Source organism: Neophocaena asiaeorientalis, unplaced genomic scaffold (assembly GCF_003031525.2).
Source record: "Neophocaena asiaeorientalis asiaeorientalis breed wild unplaced genomic scaffold, Neophocaena_asiaeorientalis_V1.1 scaffold220, whole genome shotgun sequence".
Lineage (NCBI taxonomy): Eukaryota > Metazoa > Chordata > Mammalia > Artiodactyla > Phocoenidae > Neophocaena > Neophocaena asiaeorientalis.
Genome location: NW_020174042.1, coordinates 7,199,221 through 7,226,524, shown reverse-complemented (window position 1 = coordinate 7,226,524; position 27,304 = coordinate 7,199,221). Strand labels below are relative to the sequence as shown.

The 27,304-nt window shown below is 39.7% G+C and overlaps 1 protein-coding gene across 1 annotated transcript in view; it reads right to left on the bottom strand.

The window, feature by feature from the left end:
- AOPEP (aminopeptidase O (putative)) overlaps positions 1–6,790 on the bottom strand; it is a 357,455-nt gene extending 350,665 nt beyond the window's left edge. The window contains exon 1 of the mRNA XM_024753805.1: positions 6,754–6,790. The gene's annotated coding sequence lies outside the window, so the exon portion shown is untranslated. The remainder of the gene's footprint in view (positions 1–6,753) is intronic.
- Positions 6,791–27,304: the final 20,514 nt, after the last annotated feature.

Here is a 27,304-nt window from a genome sequence, read left to right as displayed (position 1 = left end):
CACATGAGGAACCTAGAATAGGCAAATTCAGAGAGACAAAAAGTAGAATAGAGGTTAACAGGGGCTGGGGCAGGATGGTACAGGGAGTGAGGGGAATGAGGAGTTGTTGTTTAATGGGTACAGAGTTTCTGTTTGGGAAGACAAAAAAATTCTGAAAATGGACAGTGGTGATAATTAAATAACACTGCGAATGTGCTTAATGCCAATGAGCTGTACACATAAAAATACTCAATTTTATATTATGTGAATACATTTTACCATCTTAGAAAAACTTTTTAAAACTATAGCCTATATTTTCAACAAGAAGTTTTAACAAGATTATCAGCCATAATAGTATTAAAATAAAGGATAGATCATTTATTCTCAAGTTCCTAACTACGGACACCAAAGGAGTCAACAGCAACTCTTAGCTGGTCTTGCATTAAAGTACACACCTAAAAAGGGGTATATACCTTGCAAATTTCATATGGAACATTATTTCACCTTGTTGATAGAGTCGATTTGTTTTTTACTTCCATGAGGGAGATAGAAGGAAAGAGAACTATACTGAGGAGATAACGTTATATGAGGCCAATGCATAATGGTGGTTTTATAAAGAAGTACTTATCCACAAAGAAGCAAGATAACATGAGTGCAATAGTATAACTGCCCAGGGCACCATAAAGGGTTGTGTAAATCAACTGACATTCAATTCAAACGTAGAGAGGGTTCCCATGTATTGGTAAACCATAATTTAAAACACTGAAATATCCCCCAAAATTCAAACAGACATTGAAAGTCCATTATTTTAATACATATAATAAAAGGAAATATTTGAAAGCTCTACTCCAAACACTCTAAGAAAAACGCATATTGCATTACAAAGACACAATGAAAGTGAATTTAATAAATTAACATACGGCTAGAGGAACTGAGCCTCTGGCCAACAGCCAGCCAGAAACTGAAACCTGCCAACATGAAACTGAAACCTGCTAACAACATGAGTGAGCTTGGAAGCAGATTTTCCAGCCCCAACTGGGCTTGAGATATCTGCAACCCCAGACTTCAGTTTGTCTACACTTCCTAAGAAACCCTGAACTACCCAGGGCCTTGGTGCTCCAGCCAGGTGACAGGCCTGTGCCTCTGAGGTGGGAGAGCCGAGTTCAGGACATTGGTCCACGAGAGACCACCCCCGGCACCACGTAATATCAAAAGGCAAAAGCTCTCCCAGAGATCTCCATTACAACGCTAAGACCCAGCTCCACTCAATGACCAGCAAGCTACAGTGCTGGACACCCTATGTGAAACAACTAGCAAGACAGGAACACAACATCACCCATTAGCAGAGAGGCTGCCTAAAATCATAATAAGGTCACAGACACCCCAAAACACACCACCGGACACAGTCCTGCCCACGAGAAAGACAAGATCCAGCCTCATCCGCCAGAACACAGGCACTGGTCCCCTCCACCAGGAAGCCTACACAACCCAATGAACCAACCTTACCACTGGAGGCAGCCAGCAAAAACAACGGGAACTACAAACCTGCAGCCTGCAAAAAGGAGACCCCAAACACAGTAAGTTAGGCCAAATGACAAGACAGTGAAACACAGCAGGTGAAGGAGCAAGGTAAAATCCCTGCAGACCAAACAAATGAAGAGGAAACAGGCAGTATACCTGAAAAAGAATTCAGAGTAAAGATAGGAAAGATGATGTAAAATCCTGGAAATAGAATGGAAAAAATACAAGAAACGTTTAACAAGGACCTTGAAGAACTAAAGAGCAAACAAACAATCATGAACAACACAATAAATGAAGTTAAAAATTCTCTAGAAGGAATCAATAGCAGAGTAACTGAGGCAGAAGAATAGATAAGTGACCTGGAAGATAAAATAGTAGAAATAACTACTGCAGAGCAGAATAAAGAAAAAAGAATGAAAAGAATTGAGGACAGTCTCAGAGACCACTAGGACAACATTAAATGCACCAATATTCAAATTATATGGGTCCAAGAAGAAGAAGAGAAAAAGAAAGGGACTGAGGAAATATTTGAAGAGATTATAGTTTAAAACTTCCCTAATATGGGAAAGGAAATAGTTAATCAAGTCCAGGAAGCACAGAGAGTCCCATACATGATAAATCCAAGGAGAATCACCCCAAGATACATATTAATCAAACTATCAAAAATTAAATACAAAGAAAAAATATTAAAAGCAGCGAGGGAAAAGCAGCTATTAACATACAAGGGAATCCACAAAAGGTTAACAGCTGATCTTTCAGCAGAAACTCTGCAAGCCAAAGGGAGTGGCAGGACATACTTAAAGTGATGAAAGGGAAAAACCTACAACCAAGATTACTCTACCCAGCAAGGATCTCATTCAGATTCGAGGAGAAATTAAAATATTTACAGACAAGCAAAAGCTAAGAGAATTCAGCACCACCAAACCAGCTTTACAACAAACGCTGAAGGAACTTCTCTAGGCAGGAAACACAGGAGAAAGAAAAGACCTACAATAACAAACACAAAACAATTAAGAAAATGGTAATAGGAACATACACATCTCTAAGTACCTTACATGTAAATGGATTAAACGCTCCAACCAAAAGACACAGACTGGCTGAATGGATACAATAACAAGACCCGTATATTTGCTGTCTACAAGAGACCCACTTCAGACCTAGGGACACATACGGACTGAAAGTGAGAGAATGGAAAAAGATATTCCATGCAAATAGAAGTCAAAAAAAGCTGGAGTAGCAATTTTCATGACAGACAAAATAGACTTTATATAAAGACTATTACAGGAGACAAAGAAGGACACTACATAATGATCAAGGGATCAATCCAAGAAGAAGATATAACAATTATAAATATTCATGCACCCAACATAGGAGCGCCTCAATACATAAGGCAAATGCTAACAGCCATAAAAGGGGATATCGACAGTAACACAATAATAGTAGGGGACTTTAACACCCCACTTTCACCAATGGGCAAACCATCCAAAATGAAAATAAATAAGGAGACACAAGTTTTAAATGATACATTAAACAAGACGGACTTAATTGATATTTACAGGACATTCCATTCAACAAAAACAGAATACACTTTCTTCTCAAGTGCTCATGGAACATTCTCCAGGATAGATCATGTTGGGCCGCAAATCAAGCCTTCGTAAACTTAAGAAAACTGAAATCGTATCAAGTATCTTTTCCGACCACAACACCATAAGACTAGATAGCAATTAGAGGAAAAAATATGTAAAAAACACAAATACATGGAGGCTAAACAATACACTACTTAATAAGCAAGAGATACTGAAGAAATCAAAGAGGAAATCAAAAAATACCTAGAAACAAATGACAATGACCCAAAACCTATGGGATGCAGCAAAAGCAGTTCTAAGAGGGAAGTTTGTAGCAATACAACCCTATCTCAAGAAACAAGAAACACCTCAAAAAAACAACCTAACCTTACAGCTAAAGCAATTAGAGAAAGAATACCTAGAGGGGTGGGATAGGGAGGGTGGGAGGGAGACGCAAGATGGAGAAGATATGGGGATATATGTATGTGTATAGCTGATTCACTTTGTTATAAAGCAGAAACTAACACACCATTGAAGGCAATTATATTCCAATAAGGATGTTAAAAAGTAAGAAAATAAAGCAGAGATCAGCAAACTAGAAAGACATTAATTAATTAACATACAGGTTAGGATACAGGATTCTAGTTAGTATAATTTAATTTTCTTGTAATTACCACATATCAAATACTATTCAAATAAATGCTGGAGAGGGTGTGGAGAAAAAGGAACCCTCCTACCCTGTTGGTAGGAATATAAACTGGTGCAGCCACTATAGAGAACAGTATGGAGGTTCCCTAAAAAACTAAAATTAGAATTACCATATGATCCTGCAATCCCACTCCTGGGCATATATTCAGAAAAGACAAAAACTCTAGTTGAAAAAGATATATGCACCCCAATGTTCACAGCAGCACTATTTACAATAGCCAAGGTATGGAAGCAAACTAAAGGTCCATCAACAGATGAATGGATAAAGAAGATGTGGTATATATGTACAATGGAATATTACTCAGTCATAAAAAGAATGAAATCATGCCATGTGCAGCAATATGGATGGCAATATGGATGGACCTAGAGATTACCATACTAAGTGAAGTAGGTCAGACAGAGAAAGACAAATACCATATGATATCACTTATATGTGGAATCTAAAAAAAGGATACAAATAAACTTATTTACAAAACAGAAATAGACTCATAGACACAGAAAACAAAGTTATGGTTACCAAAGTCGAAAGAGGCAGGAGGGATAAATTAGGAGTTTGGGATTAACAGATACATACTACTACATATAAAATAGATTAACAACAAGGACCTATTGTATAGCACAGGGAACTTTATTCAATGTTTTGTAATAATCTATAATGGAAAAGAATATATATATGTATGTATAACTGAATCACCTTGCTGTACACTTGAAAATAACAGAACATTGTAAATCAACTATACGTCAATTAAAAAAATAAAAATAAATTAGAAAAAATTTTTTCAAAGAACTAGAATACAATATTCAAAGAACAAAAAGCCAAAACCAGACTAATAATAATATTAGAAACACTTACATGGCTCTTAGAATATGCCTGGTTTGTTATAACCTCTTTACATATACTACTAACTCACATCCCTCACAACAACCTCAGACAACAAGTATTCTTATTATGCCCATTTTACAAATGAGGAAACTGAGGTGTAGAGGGGTCAACCATGTTGTCTGGGCTCACTGTCCTACTAGTAAGTGGCAGAGAAAGGACTGGAATCCTGCAAGCTTGCTTTCCCGGTCCTTAATTTTAATTGCTATGGTTTACAATCTCTTGGTGATATTAAGGAGTACACTACATAAAGTCTAGGAAAACTCAAAATGCAAAGCAGTTTGGGGGCCAAATATAACAAATGTTCTGAGGAAATCACCAAATCACAACACAACAATAAATGAGATTCATAATGACTGCTCTGAGACATAAGGGAAAGTTAAAATATGTTCAGTATACTTACTGTTTTAGAAGGCAAAGAATTATTTAGTGCATTTAAATTTTTTCCATCCAAAACTGCCAATATGATTTTTATTTCTAAAGGGGTAAAACTTTCAACTGTCCAAAATTACTCATTCCCTGAGAGCTCCAAACAGAAAGTTACTGAGCAATCTTATTTGCCAATTATCTCATTCTTAATGAAAAATATGGTATGTGTGGTGTGTGTGTGTGTGTGGTGTGTGTGTGTAGGGGGATCATAAATAAATTAAGGTGTCCACGTGTTTTGATTCTAGGTATATAAGAACTTAATACTAAAGATATTAGAAAGTGTCAAATCATTTGGATAGATGAGTGAATAAACTCATAGAATTGTGTCATTATTGTAAAAAGCCTAGAATCTGATCACTCATAGTGAGTTATTAAAAAAAAAAAAAAGTACAGGCTTTCAACTCATACATAGAACTGAACTTCAAGCTTGTCTCCACCAGTATAGTTACCATGAATTTTTGGCAAGTTAATTTCACATACCTGAACCAAAGTTTCCTTCCCTGTAAGTTGAGGATACTAATTCCTAACTCACAAGGTTCTTGTGTGAGCTAAGGAAAAAACACATGCAAAGTGCTGAACACAGTCCCTGGGATATAGCAGATGGTCAACAAACAGCGACTACTATTATTCCCTAACCTTTTTCTACTTTGTCCCCCAAATGTAAGAGCCTAATCTTACCAATTAGCAAGTCATTCATAGGCTTCTCAGAATTACAGTAAGTACAGTACCATATGCCCTATTCAAAAATGGAGCATATTAAAGTACAAGGAAATACAAAACCAAATCATCAAATGAGACAAAAAAACGTCGGAATCCTGTTTCTCCACCCATATCTTTTCTGGTTGGTTTTGTAATAACCCGCATTGCTTTATCAACAATACGAATCCTATCATTTTTTGGCGGTCTAAACATTCCTAGTTGGGTACTGTTGCTTATTTATTTTGACGGCTACCTTTGCGAGGATAATTGTAATCATTGCTTGAAAACAAAAAAGAAATACAGGACAGGAGTATTTTAATGAAATGCTGTAACTGTTTCATCTATCTCGACGGTTGACTGGATGCCATGTGGATCATTTATTATAGCAATAAATTTTCACATTACTGCGCCACCCCCTTACCCAACAAACACATGCCTTAATGAGCAAAACTCCAGACTGACAGTGAACGAATGCTCTTTAGGGACACAATAACTCAAAACTTGGTGCTCTCAGTAAGGATCCTCGGGGAGGAGGGAAGGTGGCCGGGTGTCACTGCAAGTGGAAATGAACAGAATCGGAAACTGTTCTGTCTCCTTAAACAAGATTGGAGATGAGCCCTGTGGGGCTAGGAACGGAGAGAAGCGGGTTAGGTGGGCCTTGGAGGCAACAGAGGAAGGAGGCGGCAACTGCAGTCTGGGAAATGTCTGTGCCACCGGGGAGAGGAGCGTCAGAGCCCAACACCACCCGAGAGTGGAGGCGGAGAGAAGTGGCAGGCTCAGCCCAGTCCCCAGAACTGGTTCAGCTTCAGGAGTCTGGAAAGACTGAGAGGGAATGGGAACCCAGGTGATCAGGAAAGATGAGGGTAGGGGTGGGCTCCTGGCTGCCTTCAAAACGGGACGCTGCTGACCCCGCCGCCATCCAGGTGCCGCTGGAGAGGAAGGCAGGGACCCAACAGGGAGCGCTCGGGTTACCTGTGTCAGCCGCCTGCCAGCTCGTCTCCACTTCCGCAGACTAGGTGTTACCACGGGCTACCCGGGCACGCGCGAGTGACGTCATCCACACGCGCCCGAGCCGCCGTCCGCCTGGCCCCGCCCCCTTGAGTGCAGGGGGGTGGGGCAGTGGAGGTCTGCGCAGGCGCGGAGCTGCCTGGGGCTTGGGAAGGCGAGAAAAAGGCTTGTTTTGGATTTTGTGGGGTCGCCGTCTTACCCTCCTACTCCTAGTTGCAAAATCTTATAGGGACTTAAGAAAAAAAATGTTATTGAAATACAGACATGGACTTTTTATTCTTTATTTTGCTCTTCCTCTTCCGTATATAACTCTTGTTTGTATGCTCGTTCGTTCCAGCACAGTTTATTTAAGTCCTATTGTGTTCCAGGCAAGCACTGTTACAGAATCTGGGATACAGCGATGACAAAACAGACACTATGCTTCCTCATGGAGAAAGCAAACATTGAATAACTCACCAAAGATATTTTAGGCGTATCTCATTTTATTGCCCTTCACTTTATGTCACTGGGCAACCCTGCCATTGTCAGATAATGGTTAGTATTTTTTAGCAGTAAAGTATTTTTAATTAAGGTAAGTATTTTTTTTACATAATGCTATTGCACACTTAATAGACTACAGTATAGTGTAAACATAACTTTTATTTTCACTTAAAAACCAAAAAATTCATGGGAGTTACTCAAAAACTAAAGGAGGATGTCAGAGAAGTGCCCTATGAAGAGGCTCATTAAACTGAGAAGGGAAGAAGCCAGCTCTATGAAGATCTGGAGCAAGAACAACCAAGAGAATGATGGAAAGCTATGGGGAGGGGACAGAATGTAGTGGTGCCCTTGAGAAAGTGAGAAAATAGGCTAGGGGAAGAGTAGAAGATGAGATTAACAAGGCAAGGAGAGTTCTGATCTCCCAAAGTTTCTTTGCAGGAGGCATGGATTTTATTTTAGCTATAATGGGAAGCCAGTGAAGAGTTTTAAACATGCAAGTGACAGGATCTGGTTTTAAAGATCACCCTGCCTGCTGTGTATAAGAATAAACGATTTGGAGTCGAGAAAGGGTTCAAAGAGAACAGTTGCTTTTGCAATGATCAGGTAAGAAATGATGGAGAGAAGTGAACAAATTTAAGGAATAATTTGGAGGTAGATATGACAGACTTGGAGATAGATTAGATAAGGCCATAAAGAAAAGAAAGGTGTCAAAATGACTTCTAAATTTTGGGCTTGTGCAAATAGCTGGATAACACAGCTAAGACAATTCCTAATACTTCACAAGATTTTCTCCTCCTCCTTTCAACCCTGATCCCTTTGCTTCTTTGTTACCAAGCCCTCTCAGTTCTCCTCTTACCTTTCTGATCATCTCCCCTCAGTTTCCATCAAGGGGCTCCTTTTTCCTTTCCTTTTCCTTAACTCTTTACCCCTTGATCTTCTTATGCTACATCAGGGGCTGCAAACCCAAAAGCCTACAGTGCCCAGGCAGTGAACACAAAGGAATGAACCTCGTGGATAGAGACTGAAGAACTGGAGCTCATGGTCCCTACTCAGCTCTAATTGATTTTTGCCAACCAGCAATCTTTGCTAGTGATAGATCCTCCCATTTTTAAAGAGAAATCAATATGCAGATACATGAAATCTCTCAAATTTCAAATGTTGGTAACTAATTCAAATTTTGTTGAACTCTTTTTTGGATCAAACAAAAAGCATCTGCAGGCCAGATGAGGCCTGCAAGCTACAACTTTGCCTCCTTGACGGATATCTTCCCAGGATGGTGATTTTTATCTACTTTCATGTGACTATCACCTGTAAGCTGATAACTCCCAAGCCTATCTCACCACCCAAGCCTTTCAAAATTTCTTATTGAAGTACTCAGATTCCACTGAGATATCCAGTTGGCATCTCAAACTTGACATTTAAAACTGGACTCATTATCTACCCTGGCCCCCAAACCTAACCTACTCAAGTATTCTGTCTCAGTTAACAGCATCAGTGTCGACCCACTCACCAAAGCCTGAAATCCAGCATCATCCCAGACTTGTTCCTCTCCTTGTCCTGATCTCGATCGCTTCAATATTTATCACATCTGCCCATCACCTCCATTCTAACTAATCACTGCCTTTGCTCAAGCCTTTCTAACCTCCCTCTGGCAAGTCATGTGACCTCTCTACACCTGTTTTTTCACTTGTTAAATGAAAGGATTGAACTAGGTGATTCCTAGGATCTGTTCCATTGTCAAATTCTGTTTCATAGGGCTTCCCTGGTGGCGCAGTGGTTGAGAATCTGCCTGCTAATGCAGGGGACACAGGTTCGAGCCCTGGTCTGGGAGGATCCCACATGCCACGGAGCAACTAGGCCCGTGAGCCACAACTACTGAGCCTGCGAATCTGGAGCCTGTGCTCCGCAAAAAGAGAGGCCACAATAGTGAGAGGCCCATGCACCGCGATGAAGAGTGGCCCCCGCTTGCCACAACTAGAGAAAGCCCTCGCACAGAAATGAAGACCCAACACAGCAAAAATAAATAAAATTAATAAACTCCTACCCCCAACATCTTCTTAAAAAAAAAAAAAGTTCTGTTTCATAAAGCCACCAAATTTGTCAGAGTAGTTACTTATCACTTTTTTGTTGGTTTTTGGCCTGGCTTTTTTTTTCTTTTTCTTTTTCTTTTTTTGCAGCTCCACACTGCTTGCCAGATCTTAGTTCCCCGACCAGGGATTGAACCCTGGCCCTCGGCAGTGAAAGTGCGGGGTCCTACCCACTGGACCGCCAAGGAATTCCCTGGCCTGGCTATCTGAATACCAAGAATACTGCGGCTAGATTGACAGGAAAAACTGGACTTGATAAAAATAATCAATACAAAATGAAATTAACATTGACTAAAACTGGACACAATTTTATTGTAGAATAAACACTGGCTGAAAAAGAACTACTGATTGGTAACATTGAAAACTGAAAAAGCCGAGAAATACAGACAAGGTAAAATTTGTCGTTTAGTAAAAGTTGATGTAAAAATCAAATATTCAGGGATTCCCTGGTGGCGCAGTGGTTGAGAGTCCGCCTGCCAATGCAGGGGACATGGGTTCGTGCCCCGGTCCGGGAAGATCCCACATGCTGCGGAGCGGCTGGGCCTGTGAGCTGTGGCTGCCGAGCCTGCGCGTCAGGAGCCTGTGCTCCGCAATGGGAGAGGCCACAAGAGTGAGAGGCCCAGCCTGCGCGGCAGGAGCCTGTGCTCCGCAAGGGGAGAGGCCACAAGAGTGAGAGGCCCGCGTACCGAAAAAAAAAAAAAAAATCAAATATTCATGTCAAAATTTAGATCTACAAAGTTTGTGCAGAAAAAAAAATTGGCCTTGGTTAATTACCCACAAAAGAAAGTTCATGATGTCAGAAGCTCCAATGGCTAGTATATTTCATGAAGAGAAAAAATAATACTGAATTATAACTTCAAATGTAAAAAAACTGGAACTGATTCCAGCTAAAATGATTGTAGTAAAAATGGAAAAACAAGACAGTTTAACTGTAATATAAAGTTGATCATGGCATTAAATTGGCATAATGAAATTTGCTCCAGAAAGTACTATGTTTTATATTAAAGATTTCAAATAGAATTTTAAAACTTGGATTGCAGTCACGAGCATGGTCATTTCTGATATTAGCGAGTTATAAAAAGTTGGTTTAGATGCAGAAGTTTTCTCATTTTGATGATTCGGGCTAAAAAGAACTCAGAAAACTAGAAAAGTGTGCACTTAAAACTCTGTATGTGGCAGTTAAACAACTAGAGCCAAGACAGCAAATCACTTGATATGAGCTATTTTGTTTTTCTGAGTCATTCATATAGTACCAATCACCACCAGGCTTCAACTGACACTTTGTTATATTTGTACTCATAAAAATAAAGATCCCCTTCCATTGTCTTTTTTTCTTTCTACCTGTTTCTCATGGTTATGTAGGAAAAGTCAGCTTTTACAAAATAAATTATTATGAGAAAATGTAATCTTTTTTTAAAGAAATCAATTTCTAAGACTCTGGTTTATATAAAATATGGTTTGTGTTCTTGAAGGTTATTTGCACAACACTTGAAATGATAATTATGTAAGTGCCATCTTTCTTACAGAGGAGATCCTTTGGTTTTAATTTGAAAGATTATAAAAACCCTGATATTTTAATGTCAGTTTCTTATACCTCAAAATACGTAGAAAAAGGTAAATCAAGTCAGTTTATATACTTGATACATAAACACAGCAATAAATGTTTCATTTTCAAACATGAAAAATAAATAAATAAAGGTTATCTTGAAAAAAATGAAAATTTAAAGAATCTAAACTCGTCTTTTTTTAATTCTCTATCTCTAGTTTTGCTTTTGTAGCTTCAGTTTTCAGACATTTTTAAATATAGTATTTATCTTTAGATGGAGAAGATCCCATCAAACGTGTAAAATACCCAGGCCAGCAACTGAAGGGAAAATATACCCCCAGCCTCACTTTGGCTTACCTTACTTTGCATATTACTTCTTAAAGCTAAATCTCAAAAGTCTATCAAAAAATTTCTCATGAATTTCTCACAAAAGAAAAGTATTTTTGATTGGGTCCAAGAGTGTTCAGGGACTTCTATTTATAATGCTTTAATGATCCATTTAAAAAATAGTTTTCTAGAAAATATTTTTTTTGATGAAGATTATTGGTGTAAGTATAATTTTGATTTCATGTTAATATACACAAAATCAATGCTTCACAGAATCAAAGTTAACATCTTGCATTCATTCAATAGCTCCTGAAAATCTTTAGTCTTTCAGTTCTAAAACTCCTATTTTTGAGTATTTATTCATGCCACAAGCTGTTGTATTTTCATAAGGTCTGCATAATTGGAGTGCATGTAGCCTGGTTTCAGATATGCTTTTCATCAATGACTATTTTTCCCTCTGATGCTATCAGCTCCGTGAAATCTGTTAATATTCCCACTGAGATTTAGTGCATTGGATTTAATTTCAAGAGAATTTCTGACTTAGCCCAGGTGAACTAAATACAATAAAGGAGGAGAAGGCGGAGACTGCTGGCTATCCCTCAATATCCAGGCTGTTTTCCTCACAGAAAGAGAATCCCTCGCATTTTAGATAACAGAATATCCTATCTTAGCTGGACACATGACCACTCAGAAAAAGGACAATATTTTCCAGCCTCCCTTGCAGCTAGATGTGGCCCTGTGACTAAGTGCTGGTTAATTGACAGTAAGAGTAAGTATAATGTAGCATCCCTTATAAAATAGATAGAACGTGAATTTGTTTTCTTCCCATCCTCCTTCCTGTTGACTGGAACACAAATGTGTTGGCTACTCCTAGAGTAGCCAACTTGGTTTATAATTTAACCTTCAGAGGCTTATGGGAAAGCAATGAGATAGAAGGAGCCTATAACCCTGAGGACTTTGTGGACAGAACCACAATACCAGCTCTGAACTATCTACCTCTGCACTTGTGCCAAGAGAGATAAGCCACTCTCTTTTTTAAAATTTTATTGAAGTACAGTTGATTTACAATGTTGTGTTAATTTCTGCTATACAGCAAAGTGACTGAGTTATACATATATATATTCTTTTTCATATTCTTTTCCATTATGTTTTATCACAGGATATTGAATATAGTTCCCTGTGCTATACATTAGGACCGTGTTGTTTATCCATCCTGTATATAATAGTTTGTGTCTGCTAATCCCAAACTCCCAATCCTTCCCTACCCCCACGCCACCTCCCCCTTGGCAACCACAAGTCTGTTCTCTATGTCTGTGAGTCTGCTTCTATTTCATAGGTTATGTTCATTTGTGTCATATTTTAGCTTCCACATATAAGTGATATCATATGGTATTTGTCTTTCTCTTTCTGACTTACTTCGTTTTGTATGATAATATCTGGGTCCATCCATATTGCTGCAAATGGCATTATTTCTTTCTTTTCTATGGCTGAGTAATATTCCATAATATACCACATCTTCTTTATCCATTCATCTGTCGATGGATATTTAGGTTGTTTCTAGGTCTTGGCTATTGTAAATAGTGCTGGTATGAACAGAGGATTGCATGTGTCTTTTCGTATTATAGTTTTGTCTGTATATATGTCCAGGAGTGGGATTGCTGGGTCATATGGCAGCTCTATATTTAGTTTGTTGAGGAACCTCTGTACTGTTTTCCATAGCGGCTGCACCAATTTACATTCCCACCAGGAGAAGCCACTCTCTTTTTAAAGTCACTTTATTTTGGGTCTATTTCTTCCACATTACCTAACTGATATATAAGGACTAGGATTCAAAAGAAAAATATACAGTTAAGCCATTTTCAGACTTCATGCAGACCTGAATAGCAAAAAGAAAAAGCCTCCTGAAAGAAGCGCAGGCTCGCTTCAGTAACCCCAAGGCTTGAAGACCAGAAGACAAAGGCCTGTAAGAGATATTGTCTAATGGCAGTAACTCCTAAATTCAGTTTCTTCATAAAGCAAGTACTTCATGTTTATAGCCTTACTCATTGTATCCTACCTAATATCCTGTCTTTCCCTTACTAACAGAGCCCTGATTTTGTGGAAGAAAATCCATCGACCTCAGAGAAATTAGGCCCCTTCACCACCCCAACAGATGAAAGATTATAAATCTAAGCCAGTTATGGAATCCCATTCCTTTCTGTCCCTTATTCATGGGCCCAGCTTTCCTTACAGCCAAGCGTAGCCATGTTGCCCAGTCTAGCCAATGAAATGGATAGGTAGCTGCTAAGAGCTCCTGGGACAGATTTTATCTCCTTATAAAAAGATAGCCGTAAAAGGAGAGCTAGCTGCATTGTACTGCCCTTTTCTTTATTACTTGTGATGCCAACGTAAGGGAAAAGATGGTTGGACCACCATGTTGACCATAGGTGGTCACAGGATCGAGTCGACATGCTGAGGAACGAGGGGGAGAAAAAGTGTAAGAGCCTGAGTCATTGCTGACATCGTTGAGCTGCTGACCAGCCCTTGATATCTTCCTCTGGTCTCTCAGTAAACAATTCTGCATCTGGTTTTAGTCTTTAGTACAGGTTTTGTTGTTTTTGTTGTTGCTGCTGCTTGCAATTTTTTTTTTTTTTGCAATTTAAAAAGAAAAAAATCTCAGCATTTTTTTGTGTTACAGATTTCTCTCTTGACTCTTTTCCATAAAGACTTGTTTTCCATGCTTGCGTAGTACTCAGTGCTGACGCTTCTGCCGTTACTCTTGTGCTTCTTGCGTCTGTTGCTACTATCGTCTTTCACTTTTAAATGTGCTAAAGAAACGCTTCTACATAATTTTCTCTACCAATTATGGATTTAAACTGGATTTAAACTATATTTACAATAGCCTATCTGCATAGCTCTAATATCAATCCAGTTTTTGGTATGTCATTCGCACTGCTTTAGGCTGAACTGTGAGGAGTCCACAGAAAGGAAATGGGTCTTTGTGTTCAATAGAAGATATAGCTTTGCCTTGCTTGTTATAAGAGGCCCCAGGAATTCTGGGTATTTGTGTCCCACTAAATCCCCAATTTACTAAAAGAGAATCCATAATTATTACTGATCCTGTCACTATCTACTCATTCGACTTCTCTGAGCTTGCTTTGTTCTCATCTGTATATTAGAGAATGTCACTAAATGATTTTATGAGCTTTTTTTTATTTCAAAATTCTTCTTTTCCAACTTCACCTAGATACCAAATATATAAGCCTGTAAGTTCTTGATAAAATTTCCTTAAGAATAAGGAAGTTAGCCTAAAGCCTGTCTGCCATGCCTCTGGCCTATTTAATGCCACCAATAGTCCACCCACACGTCACACCAAAGGAATACGTGTGACAGACCCAGCTTGGGTTTGCATGTCATCATTTCCTAAGGCAGGAACTGTGGCAAAAACATTCTAAAACTCACTGTGGGTTGATGAGAGACAGGTGGGATGAATGTGTCAAAATATAAATGCAGGATTTGAAATATTTGCAAATTTCCAGGAGAAAAATCATATTAGAGAGGGACGGCTGGTAAATGAAAGTTGAATATAATGATTGACCTGGCAGCCATGAGCTGAAAGTCATCTCAGTGACTTGGTCAGTATGAGTTGAAGAGATTACTGTAGAATTTACATATATAGCTGTTTGGGCCACAGATCCTATCACTACAGAGAGCACTGGTGGCTGATGCCAGAAGTAAACAGAGAGAAGAGTCTGTGGCTTGAAGGGACAGGGTCACTTCCAAGGGCACTGAGTCTGAAAATGATGCTCTTTTTACTAAAAATAAAAAATAAGAGGCTCAGGGAGGAATCAAGGTAGTCTTGCCAAAGAGGATGATTCCTCAAAAAGAAAGAAAGTGGAATTCATGATGAAATTTCATTTTCACTGGAGAAGGAAACAACAGTTTACAAAGAATTCCAATGAAAGTAAACACATCAGCGTGGATGGCACAGAGCCTCTGACTTCTAGAAAAGAAAGTCCCTCTACCCCCATCTCTGGTCTCTTTTTTTTCTCTAATGATGGAGCACAGTCAGTGGGAAAGGGTGTGTGAGAGACTTGGCATTGATACATTGCTGCTAATTGAATGTGTCATATAGCCACATTCATTTTTTTTTTCTTCCAGCCATATTTCCAGATGCTACCATGTATTAGGTACATTTTTGGGCTCTGAGGACACAAAGAGGAAAAAATACATCCCTGACATCAAAGAACTTCCAGGCTACTCTGGAGAAAAAAAGTGGTTTATTACATTAGAGGCCAGAGCCCTAGACTTGTGTCCTATATGGGTTCCAAATAGCAAAACCGGTATGGCAAGAAAAGACAGACCAAGAAATGGGGGTAAAATTGGGTAGGGGAGTGGGATATTGAGAAACCAAGAAAGCTGAAGACAAGGTAGAATGGAGAGGTCAAAAAGAGCTGGCCTGGGCTTCCCTGGTGGCGCAGTGGTTGAGAGTCCGCCTGCCGATGCAGGGGACACGGGTTCGTGCCCCGGTCCGGGAAGATCCCACATGCCGCGGAGCGGCTGGGCCCATAAGCCACAGCCACTGGGTCTGCACGTCCGGAGCCTGTGCTCCGCAATGGGAGGGGCCACAACAGTGAGAGGCCCGCGTACTGCAAAAGCTAACAAGGGCAGGCAGTTGCAACGCCAAGTAACATTGTCCTTGGGAAGGGGCTCAGTGCATATTTATTTATTTATTTATTTATTTACTAAAAGAATGGGTGAATGGTAGATAAGAATCTTTTATGATTTTTGTGCCCATGTTTTTGGTAGGTGGGAAAGCAGACACATGAAAATATAAACATTCTCTATGAATGGGACTGGGGGGAGGCATATTCTGTCTACGGCCAGACACTGAGCCAACACAGCACAAGTAATACTTCACCCAAGCACAAACCCAAAGGTATAACTTTGGAAAGATACCAGCAAAGCTCTCTTTGGTGGGCCCCTCACAGGGACTGGGTCCTGGCAACCCAGGCAATCACCCCATAGGAGGGCTCCTCCCACCAGTCCTGCTTATGCAGATGGAAGCAAGTTGCACTGATCACCAATGACACTGTTGGAAACAGCCAGAATTGGGGTCCATTTGCCCACCAAAAAACAATGATTTTAAAAACAGTAGCAAAAACTTGCTATTTGTCCCAACCTAGAGAGATATATTCCTAAGAACCTGTGGAATTCAACTTGATTGAAGCCCTTTCAAAAGTCACTGAATTGGGACTGCCCTGGTGGTGCAGAGTTAAGAATCTGCCTGCCAATGCAGGGGACACAGGTTCGATCCCTGGTCCGGGAAGATCCCACACGCCGCGGAGCAGCTAAGCCCGTGCGCCACAACTACTGAGCTTGCGTGCTGCAACTACTAAAGACCGCGTGCCTATAGCCCGTGCTCCACAACAAGAGAAGCCACAACAATGAGAAGCCCGCTCACTGCAATGAAGAGTAGCCTTCGCTCACCACAACTAGAGAAAGCCCGCGTGCAGCAGCAAAGACCCAACTAAGCCAAAAATAAATTAATTTTTTAAAAAGTCACTGAATTTCTCTAATTCCATCACTGCCAATAATAACAATGTTCCATCACTGCCAATACTAACAATGTTTTAAAGATTCTGATTTTAAAACCCACTTAGGGCTTCCCTGGTGGCGCAGTGGTTAAGAATTCGCCTGCCAATGCAGGGGACACAGTTTCGAGCCCTGGTCAGGGAAGGTCCCACACGCCGTGGAGCAACTAAGCCCTTGTGCCCCAACTACTGAACCTGCTCTCTAGAGGCCGTGAGCCACAACTACTGAGCCAGTGCGCCACAACTACTGAAGCCAGCGCACCTAGAGCCTGTGCTCCACAACAAGAGAAGCCGCTTCCATGAGAAGCCTGTGCACTGCAATGAAGAGTAGCCCCCGCTCGCCGTAACTAGACAAAGCCCATGCTCAGCAACGAAGACCCAACACAGCCAAAAATAAATAAATATAAATAAATAAATAAATAAATAATAAAGTAGCCCAGTCCCTGCCAGGAAAAAAAAATAAAATAAAACCCACTTAAAACACAAACAGTTCCATAAAAGGATTGATAAACACTAATCTTTAGCCTTTTCAGATGAAGGAGCCCCGTGATAAGGTTACTGCGGGGCAGCACAAACATTCCTCAACAGTTTAATCATTTTAATCAGTATTTATATGGTTTTTTTTTTTTAAATCACGTAGCTCATTGGTGCCAACTGAGTTTTAGCAGGAAGCCAGCAGTGAAGTCACACTACAGAGGCTCTCGGGAGATTCTTTTGAACACAGAAAAAAAGTTAATGTGTCAGCCATAATGTCTCCTGTTTTCCATCAGTATTTATTTCCATCCTTCAGAAAAACTGATAGTTCAATATTTTTTTCTGGATGAATTGAAAGAAGAACAAATATTAGCAAATAGTTTCATTGATTGAAATGTACTCAGAAAAGGCCCATGGTCAATGAACTGTGAAATTTTTCACTGAAGAATAGTAATATTTTGCAAAGATGAAACATATATAGGAAGAATTTTACGCATTGCACAACTTTTTCCTACATTAGTAATGAATGAATACGAGTAAGAAATGAAACTAGCTTTTGATGAGATAATTATGGCAGGATATTAATTTGTGTTTGTTCTTAGTGCTGTCGGAGTGAATAAGGAGGCATTGTCTTTTCCCATCTCAAGAAGCCTTTGTGTTCTGTGTTTTACACCCTGAGCCTAGGAATAGCTTTTGTGTTGGGAAGCTGAAGTTTAAGGCACCTGGAAATCAACTCCCTGCTACCCAGGGAGGATAACGGGTGATGGGAGAGTGGGGGTAGTAGTGGGGTGGAGGCAGAGCTGGCCAAGCGATGAGAAGAGTGGGAACCTTACCCTAAAAGGGGGGTCCCAGTGGTAGAAGGTCAGGTCATCCTGTGGATGTGAGGGCTGAGGAACATTCCAGAAGGAACAGCATATGCAAAGATCCTATGACAAACAGATACACAGTACATCCAAGGAACTTAAAGAAGAGAGGAGGAGCAAAGTAGGAAAGCATGTCTGAGAGATAGGGAGGGGCCAGTTTTTACAGGGTCTTGTACCTTGTGTTAAGAGATTTTGGTCTTTTTCTTGAAAGCAGTGGGAAACCATTGAAGAGTTTTAAGCAGGGGAGTAATGCAATCACATTTGCTTTACAGGCATTTTATCTTTACAGTAGTTCTATAAGGTAAGCATAAGGGCAGGCTCATGCAGCTAGCTTGGGGGAAGTTTAGCAACCCTGTATTCTCCATCAACCACCCCACATAAACATGCATTCTTATCAGACAGAAAATAAAACAAAACAAAAAAACAGTGTGCTGACTATGGAAATGCAACTTCTAGACAGTCCTTAAGCACTCCTTCCTAGCACCTCTAGACCTGGAACTGCAACTACTTGTGTGCTATTATTATTATTTTCTGAGATAAAGAAATCAAAGCGCAGAGAGATTAACTAACTTGTCCGAGATCAAACAGCTAGCCAGTTTCAGAGAGAGGATGTGAATCAAATCTGATGAGAGTTCTTGCAGCAGATGTTGTTAGTACCCCACTCATATCCCCTTGGCCCACCTAGGAGAACACCTGCAGATAGTCCCCCCAACATGCCCACCTGGAAGGTCCCCTGCAGATATTTTCCCAACATGCCCATGGGCTTCTTGCATATCTCTGCATGAGGGCCTTCTCTGGCCACTGGAATTCATTTGACCTGTGCACAGGAATTTAACCTCATAGAAGTGACACTCAGTCAATGAGGACAAGAGCTAGGAAACAAAGAGCCCCGCTTGCTTCTCCTCCCTCAAGTGCTTCTGAGGTATGTTCCGCAAGTCTCTCAGAGGGTCCCCAGCAGGAATGTGTCTCAGCTGCTCACACAGGTAACTGGATCATTAATTTACCCTTTATTGGCTCTCCTCCCTTCTCTAATTCCCTTCCTTAACTCTCCCTCTGTGCTTCCTGGAATCAACTTCTATACAAATTACTTGCACCTAAATCCTTGTCTCAGGGTCTGCTTTTGGGGGAACCCAAACTAAAACAGCTTTTAACCAGTACAGTCTACTGCATCTCTTATTAGTGGTTGGAGAATTTCCCCCAAATTCCCTTATTATGAGATCAATTTAGTGAGCATTTAATGGGTACATGACCCTGTACCAGCAGGTACAAAGGAACCATTATGACACTTATTTTGTTCATTACTTTGGGCAGAAGGTGACAACTCCAAAGAGGGAATGAATAAATGATAGAAAGAGAAAGATGACGATATTGTGTGTAGGTGGCTCTGTATGGGGGTATGATAGAGCAATAGCACTTATTTTCTAATATATTACTTTATGCTCTGATTCCAGGATATTAAATGTCTCCATCAGGGAAAGTAATGTCATGCTATTAATAATTAATAATATACACTCTTGGACCATATTACCCTATTAATTCTAGTTCTATATCAGTTGAATACAAATGCTGTTCAGTGTTTGGATGATTTATCAAGATATGAAATAAAGCTTGCCAAATCTTTAGCTATAGTCATAAGTAATTTCACCATCTTTTATTTCACATTTTCTGTTTAAAAGGCCATATATTGGCAAACTTGTCATGGATGTACTTTACTCCTCAAATTCTCTTTTGAGCATGAGCTCTAATCTTTAAAAGTGGCATACGTTTCATGACTTTTCTAAAAGTATAAGTCCAATGACATGGTACAGAATCCTACATGAATATTTCATAAGATTTGCAAATCTACTTTACTTTTCTAGTCGTCCTAAGAGGAAACACCAGATGGCTTGGCGTTAGCCATGCCAGCTTCTAGAAAGGAGTAGAGTTTACTTCACAGTTGACTGAAGACCCTGACTATTCCAGTCCTGGATTTCCACTGATTTCTGAGTGTCGTTAAAACAAGCCTCATGGCTTTAATTAAAACAGCATTTGTGTAATTCTGTGTATGAACACACAGAACTCTAGAATGTCCCGGCATATTGTCACCATTCCTAGTGTGCTGAGGTCTTAGGGTTCCGAGGGGTTGACATGCAAGCCAAGGAGTCTAACTTACTAGAATTCTCTGGACATGGGGGCAGGTTTTTGGAGGCACCCAGAAGTGGAGGAAAACTGTTGTCAACTCAAACTGCCCCCAAATAGCAATGGTGAGAGAGTCTTTGGAATATTTAGTGTCCCATGAACATCGGATTTCTTGCATTCATGCTGGGGAGACTTCTTCTGTAATCGTGTTATACTCTAGCAGACCTAGGGTTAAACTATTCTGGAGTCATGACAAAGGCATGGCGTGAAATGTGGGGTGAGAAAAAGGCACAGAGTCACAGGTTCAGTGATTGGGAGTCAGTCTATCTAAGCTCTCCTAGATATGCCAAAACATTTGAGCTAAGAGGTAATGATAGGAAAGAAGAGAGACAGAGACAATTCATGCAGATGCTTGGGAGATAGAAGCACTGAGAGGAAGAATTGTCTGTTGACGTCATATTCCACTGATTGACATTTCCAAGAAAGAAACTAGAGCTGATCGTGGCTCAAATTTCAAAACAACTGAAGAAGAATGAAAAGCTGTACTGGGTGATGAAAACCCGTGTAGGTGACAACATGCACCAACAAATTAATATGAAAGGAGGAGTGAAACAGGGCCTGGATAGGCAAAACAGATGTCACCTCCAACTGAACACACAAATAGCTCACAGCATTATTTTTCTATCTTGATGAAAAATTTGCAATTTTTACGTTGGTGCAGACCAAAGGAATTAGCAACTAACACATCTCAACTTGCATTACGCTTTCCGTGAACTATTTTGGTATGTTTTTTTACAATATCATCATGCTTACAATAGTTACAAAAATAACCTCCCCTCCCTTGTGAAGCTGCCTAAGAGAAGCACCCCTCACCTTTCCCCTCAACCTACATGACATCCCAATTATCATTCGCTATTTTTTTAACGCTTTATCAAGGGATAATGGACATGCGATACACTGCGCATACTTGAAGTGTAAAATTTGACATTTTTTTGACATTGTGTCCACCTGTGACATCATCAAATTACCCTGGAAACTTTTTTCTTTTCCTCTGTAATCCTTCTCTCACATTCCTCCCCCTCCCTAGGTACCACTGATCTTTTTCTGTCACTATAGATTAGTGTGCATTTTCTAGAATTTCATGTAAGTGGAATCTGACAATATGTACATTGCCTGGCTTCCGTGACCACATAATTACTTTGAGATTCATCCATGTTGCACTGTGTCTCAGTAGTTCATTACTTTTAATTGCTCAGTAGAATTCCACTGTACGCATATACCGTAATCTGTTTATCTATTCACCTGTTAATGGACATTTGGATTGTTTCCAGTTTTCATTACTACACGTAAGTTTGTTACAAATATTCATGTGCAAGTCTTTGTATGCACATATGCTTTCATTTCTCTTGGGGAAATACCCAAGGAATGGAATGCCAGGATAATATGTTTAACTTTTTAAGGAATTGCCAAACTGCTCTCCAAAGTGGTTATACCATTTTAAATGTCACCAACAGTGCATGAGAGTTCCAGTTCCTCCACACCTTTGCCAACATTTGGTATGCTCAGTCTTTCTAATTTAAGTAGTTTTAGCAAATTAGCAGTGGAATCATGCTGTGATTTTAATTTGCATGTCCCTAACGACTAATGATATTGAACATCTTTTCATGTGCTTATTTGTTATCCATATATCTTCATTGGCGAAGTATCTGTTGAAATCTTTTGCCCATTTTTCTATTTGGTTGTTTTCTTATTACTGAGTTTTGAGAATTCTTTCTATATTCTGTGTATGTTTTTATCATATGTATGTTTTGAAAATATTTCTCCAGTGTGTGACTTATCTTTTCATTATTTCAAAGTATTTTTCAAACAGCATAAGTTCTTAATTTTGGTAAAGTCCAATTTGTCATTTTTTTTCTTTTATGGATCATTCTTTTGATGTTGTATCTAAGAAATCTTTGTCTAGCCCGTGTTCACAAAGATTTTTTCTGATGTCTTCTTCTGGAAGCTCTATAGTTTTAGGGTTTACATTTAGGTCTAGGATACATTTGAAGTTAATTTTTGTACAAGGTGTGAGATATGAACTGAAATTTGAAATTCTTTTTTTTTTTTTTTTTGCGTGTGGATATCCAATTGTTCCAGCATTTTAAATAAGTTCCTGGGTGATGTTGGTATTGTTGGTCTGTGGGGCCATACTTTGAATTGCACTGTAATAAAAGATATGCAAGTGAAAAAATAAGGAAATTCTTAATTTTAAAAAATGATTAAAAGAAAGGAATTGCAATCATAATGCATTACTTGGCTCTGCAGTTAGTATATGTATAGTTGTATTAGTCTACTGGGGTGCTACTGGGTGGTTTAAACAACAGTTCTGCAGGCTGGCAAATCCAAGATCAAGATTGTTCCTGGTGAGGGCTCTCTTCCTGGCTTGTAGATAGCTGCTTTCTTGCTGTGTCCCCACATGGAGGAAGGCAGTGAGAACTCTGGTCTCTCTTCCTCTTCTTATAAGGGCACTAATCTCATCATGGGGACCCCACCCTCATGACTTCAGCTAAACCTAATTACTTCCCCAAAGTCCCATTTTCAAATACCATCACACTGAAGGTTAGGGTATTAACATATGAATTTGCAAGGTGCAGGAGAGATGCAATTCAGTCCATAGCAATGGTCATAATGATGAAAGCATTTGATTATTGATTTCTCTAAAAGTATTAATAAAACTAAAAAGGGAGAATGAGAATGGTGGGAAACAAACTAAATCTCCATCTGTCAAAAGAAACTCTATACATAATGCCAGAAATCGGTAACTCAAGAAATAACAGTGTAATGCTATTCTTTAGTGATATGAAGGCAGCTACAGAGCTGGTGGTCTCTACTTACTATTGGTTCTAAAGAGTGAATAGATCTAGGGTTCAGGAGAGTGTGTGGCAGGAGCCTGCTGTTTTTAATTATCAGTCTTTTAGTATTATTTGATTTTAACAGTGTATGTTATTTTGCTTAAAATAAAAATTAATTAGATTTGAAAATACAGGCACTCTATACAGAGTTTGGTGTTTTTGAGTAAACTTAGGTCTTTTTTAGTTCAATGTTCTAGTGAAGGGCAGAGCTGAATAAGGCTTTTCAGGATAATTAATCCAAATAAATATGGAAAATAGGCCTTTAATTAATTAATCAACTAATCTACCTGTTGGAATTATAAGCACCACATAGACCCGAGAATAAGGTTGCCAGATTTAGCAAATAAAAATAAGTATGTCCCATGCAGTATTTGAGAGATACTTATCCTAAAGTATTATTTGTTGTTTATCTGAAATTCAAATTTAACTTGGCTTCTTGCATTTTATCTAAAAACTCTATCCAAGAGGTAGGTGATTCATGAAAATTGCTAGAATGGAACACAGTGGGGGTGGGAAGTGGGAGATTTTTCATTTACTCATCCTGCACTGAGGTGCCCCAGGGTTGATCTCAGGGTATTTCTGGGGTGAGATCCTGGTGTTGCAGCACTTTTTTTTTTTTTTTGGTCCACTCCAGTCCTACCAGTCTGCCATTAACAGTTAGAGCACATGTACTTATAACAGGAAATGGTCAAGTTGCAATCCTTGAAAATGAATCTTGGCCCCCAGAAAGATAATTTCTGAGGGCTAAGAAAGAAAGTGGCCAGAAATGAAGCAAGTGTACATTTCTGTTACTTTTTACTTCATCCAAAATGTGGCATTTGAAGCAGGAGAAACTTAGGTCTATGGTTTCATATTTATAGTTCAATTGTGATGCTACACCACATTCTCCTCTTCTGTAAGTGTAAAAACTTAGAAATTATTATGGAAAATTTTAAACATATACAAAAGTAAAGAGAATAATTTAATGAACCTCCGTGTATTCATCACCCCAACAACCATCAACTCATGGCTGGTCTTCCTTTGTCTCAATTCCTATTCTTTATCCCTCCCCAGTTATTGTGAAGCAAATTCCAGACATCATCTAATTTCATCTCTAAATATTTCAGTATGTATTTCTGACATACAAGCACTCTCCCTTTTAAACATAACCACAATAACCTCATCACAAACACTCCAAAATCAACGATAATTCTAAAAAGGCATTTTTAAAAATACTTGCTAGATGAAACAGAAACGCTCTCCTAGGATTTTAGCCAACACAAAACTTTCTGGTATTAATTAAACGATGTGAACAAGTTTAAATACCATTCTGGTACCACTTCAGAGGAGGTAAATTCAAACACTCCAACTGGGTATTAAAATAGCTTGCTGTTTTAATATTGAAAGAAATATACTACTGTTCAATCACTCCTCGATCGGACAGATATTTATTGAATACCTATCTTGCTAAGCACAGGATACAAAGATCGACGCCTTTGCCTTTGAGGCATTGTGGAACACGCAGGTTTATATCCAAGTACATGTGATACAAAGCAGAAGGAATTAGCCACAAATAAGGGTACAAGGCAGAACTAGCAACTTAAAAGAGTTCTAAAGGATGTGTGCTCATTCTGAAGTAACAGAGGAGGACTTTTCACTGGAGAAATCATCATGAACAAAGGTATGAAGAAGACAAAATCTCCTAAATTATTCATTCTTCAAGAGCAAAGACTAGGTCTTTCACATCTTTGCAAATCTCCTGCCCTGGCCTGTGACACCTAGCACAGTGCCCGACATGCATGGACATTTACTGAAGAAATGAATATTAAATTCACTTTTTACCTTAGTGATTATTAATATTAATTCTCATCCAGTCCTAAAAGCCTATGTTATACTGTATTGTTTTCGTGCACGAAGACCATGCCACAGAACCCCTTCAACCCCCATGAGGAAGAGGCAAGCCTTAAGCTATTTTACAATGAGGGATCGATAGATTGCCCGGAACGTTCTCAGGAAGATGCCGCTTCCCTTTATGCGCTAGTTTCTTTCATATGCTCAAGCATTTTGTTGGTGAAATTTTGCTGATCTCCTTTATTAGTTTAAAAGATGATCGAACCGGGCTTCCCTGGTGGCGCAGTGGTTGAGAGTCCGCCTGCCGCTGCAGGGGACACGGGTTCGTGCCCCGGTCCGGGAAGATCCCACATGCCGCGGAGCGGCTGGGCCCGTGAACCATGGCCGCTGAGCCTGCGCGTCCGGAGCCTGTGCTCCGCAACAGGAGAGGCCACAACAGTGAGAGGCCCGCGTACCGCAAAAAAAAAAAAAAAAAAAAAAAAGATGATCGAACCATCTGTGGTTCCCCCCCCTGCCGCCCCCACTCTGCTATTGTGACCTGCCCATTCACTTTCTAATGAGCAGATATGAAATTTGCTTTACTGACCATTTTCTCTGAAAATAAAAGCCAGAGTGAAGCTTTGCTAACCATATGATTGAAATTTATTGCCCCTGAAAGGACTGTGTGTGTGTGTGTGTGTGTGTGTGTTTAGGGTTTGGATGGGGCTCTAGATTAAAACTTCAATAGCTCTCTGTAATCATTACATGGACTGTACTGTCCTGAGTAAGATTTAATCCTGTCTGTTCCATAGGAGAGAAGGTCTGCATATTTACCAGCTGGCCAGCAGTGCAGTAAATTTATATGAAGTTATTTTCCATATCATTTTATTTATTTATACAGGCCCGATTAGACCCTTTCAAAGGCTTAACTTAGTGTGGCAGTTGCAGACAGCTAGTTTACACCAAGCCTTTCTTGGCAAGACTTGAAAGCAAACGGTAAATGGTGTAAACAATTGTACGTGATTATACACTGCCAAATAATGTGCATCTGGGAAGGCAAACAAAACTTATTAAACAGACAACAAATAGCTGAGGTAAATATCAAATATGTTAACTCTACAAAACACGGGGCTGTATCTCGTCAAAGTCTTATTAACTCGGCACAGCTGGATTAAAATAAAAAGCACCATTTAGACTTAAAAGCAAGGGATCCCCAAGTTAAAAAGTCTGGATTCTGTTCCTGTCTCCATCACTAATTCACTGAGTGACATTGATTATTACTTTGATTTTTGTTTGAGTTTTCCCATCAATGGCAAAAGAATTTCAGGGCTGCTCCTGAGAGCATAGGAGAATGGTCACCATATGCCTTCCCTGGAAGGGAACACAAGAGAATTGCTGTCTGGTTACCTCCCAATTTATCCTGCAATCTCCAAGAGTTTGATGTCCTCTGGAAATTGAGTCGGCCTAAGTAAAACTTGGTAAAGGAGATGACATTCTTAAGTTAGGTCACCACCGCGGCCGTGGCAGGCTTCGGAGGTAGGCAACAATATGGGGACATAGTTACTAATGACCAATTCTGCTTCTGAGTCATATGGGAGAGGGAAGCATAAAAAGGGGGAGACCATGACAGCCCCAAAGTAGATAGTCATGCAGGACCCTTGTCAAACCGCTCTACAGCCAGAGGCGTTTGGAACCATACATGGTTATGGCCATCTTTGAGTGTTTTTAATAGAACTTGCTTTAAAAGCAAAGCGTTGTCAGTGAATTCTTGTACCTCGTTTTACCTACTCTTGTTCCTTTCCTGCCTCGTGCCCTGAAATGTCATCTACCTCACAACCTAGGGTTCCCACTATTCTCTAGATCAGAAATGTTCAACTTGGCTGCACATAAGAACCATCTAAAGAGATTTTAAAAAATCCTGATGTCCGGGCTTGCACTCCTAGGATCTCTGAGAGTGGGACAGACACATCAGTATTTTGTTAAGTCCCCTGGGTGCACCCACATGGAGAAGCACTGAACTAACGGTCCAAACGGCTGATCATAATTTAAAGTAGTGGTGCTCCTTAATCTTGGAGATTCACTTGAGTTACGTGTGGTGATTTTAAGTCTCACGTTTGCCTGGGCCACAAAATCTGAATATATCCCAGATGCAACTGTTGCATTCTCTACTGCTTCTATCTTAATTCATGCCACTGGCATCTCTATCCTCTACTTCTGCAACAATATCTCTGTTTCCATGGCACCTAGCGTGAGCCTTTGAAGCATAAATCTGATCATTTATCATGCTGCTCAAAATCCTTCAAATTTAGAATAAAATCCAAGGTTCTGACTATGGCCAGTTGGC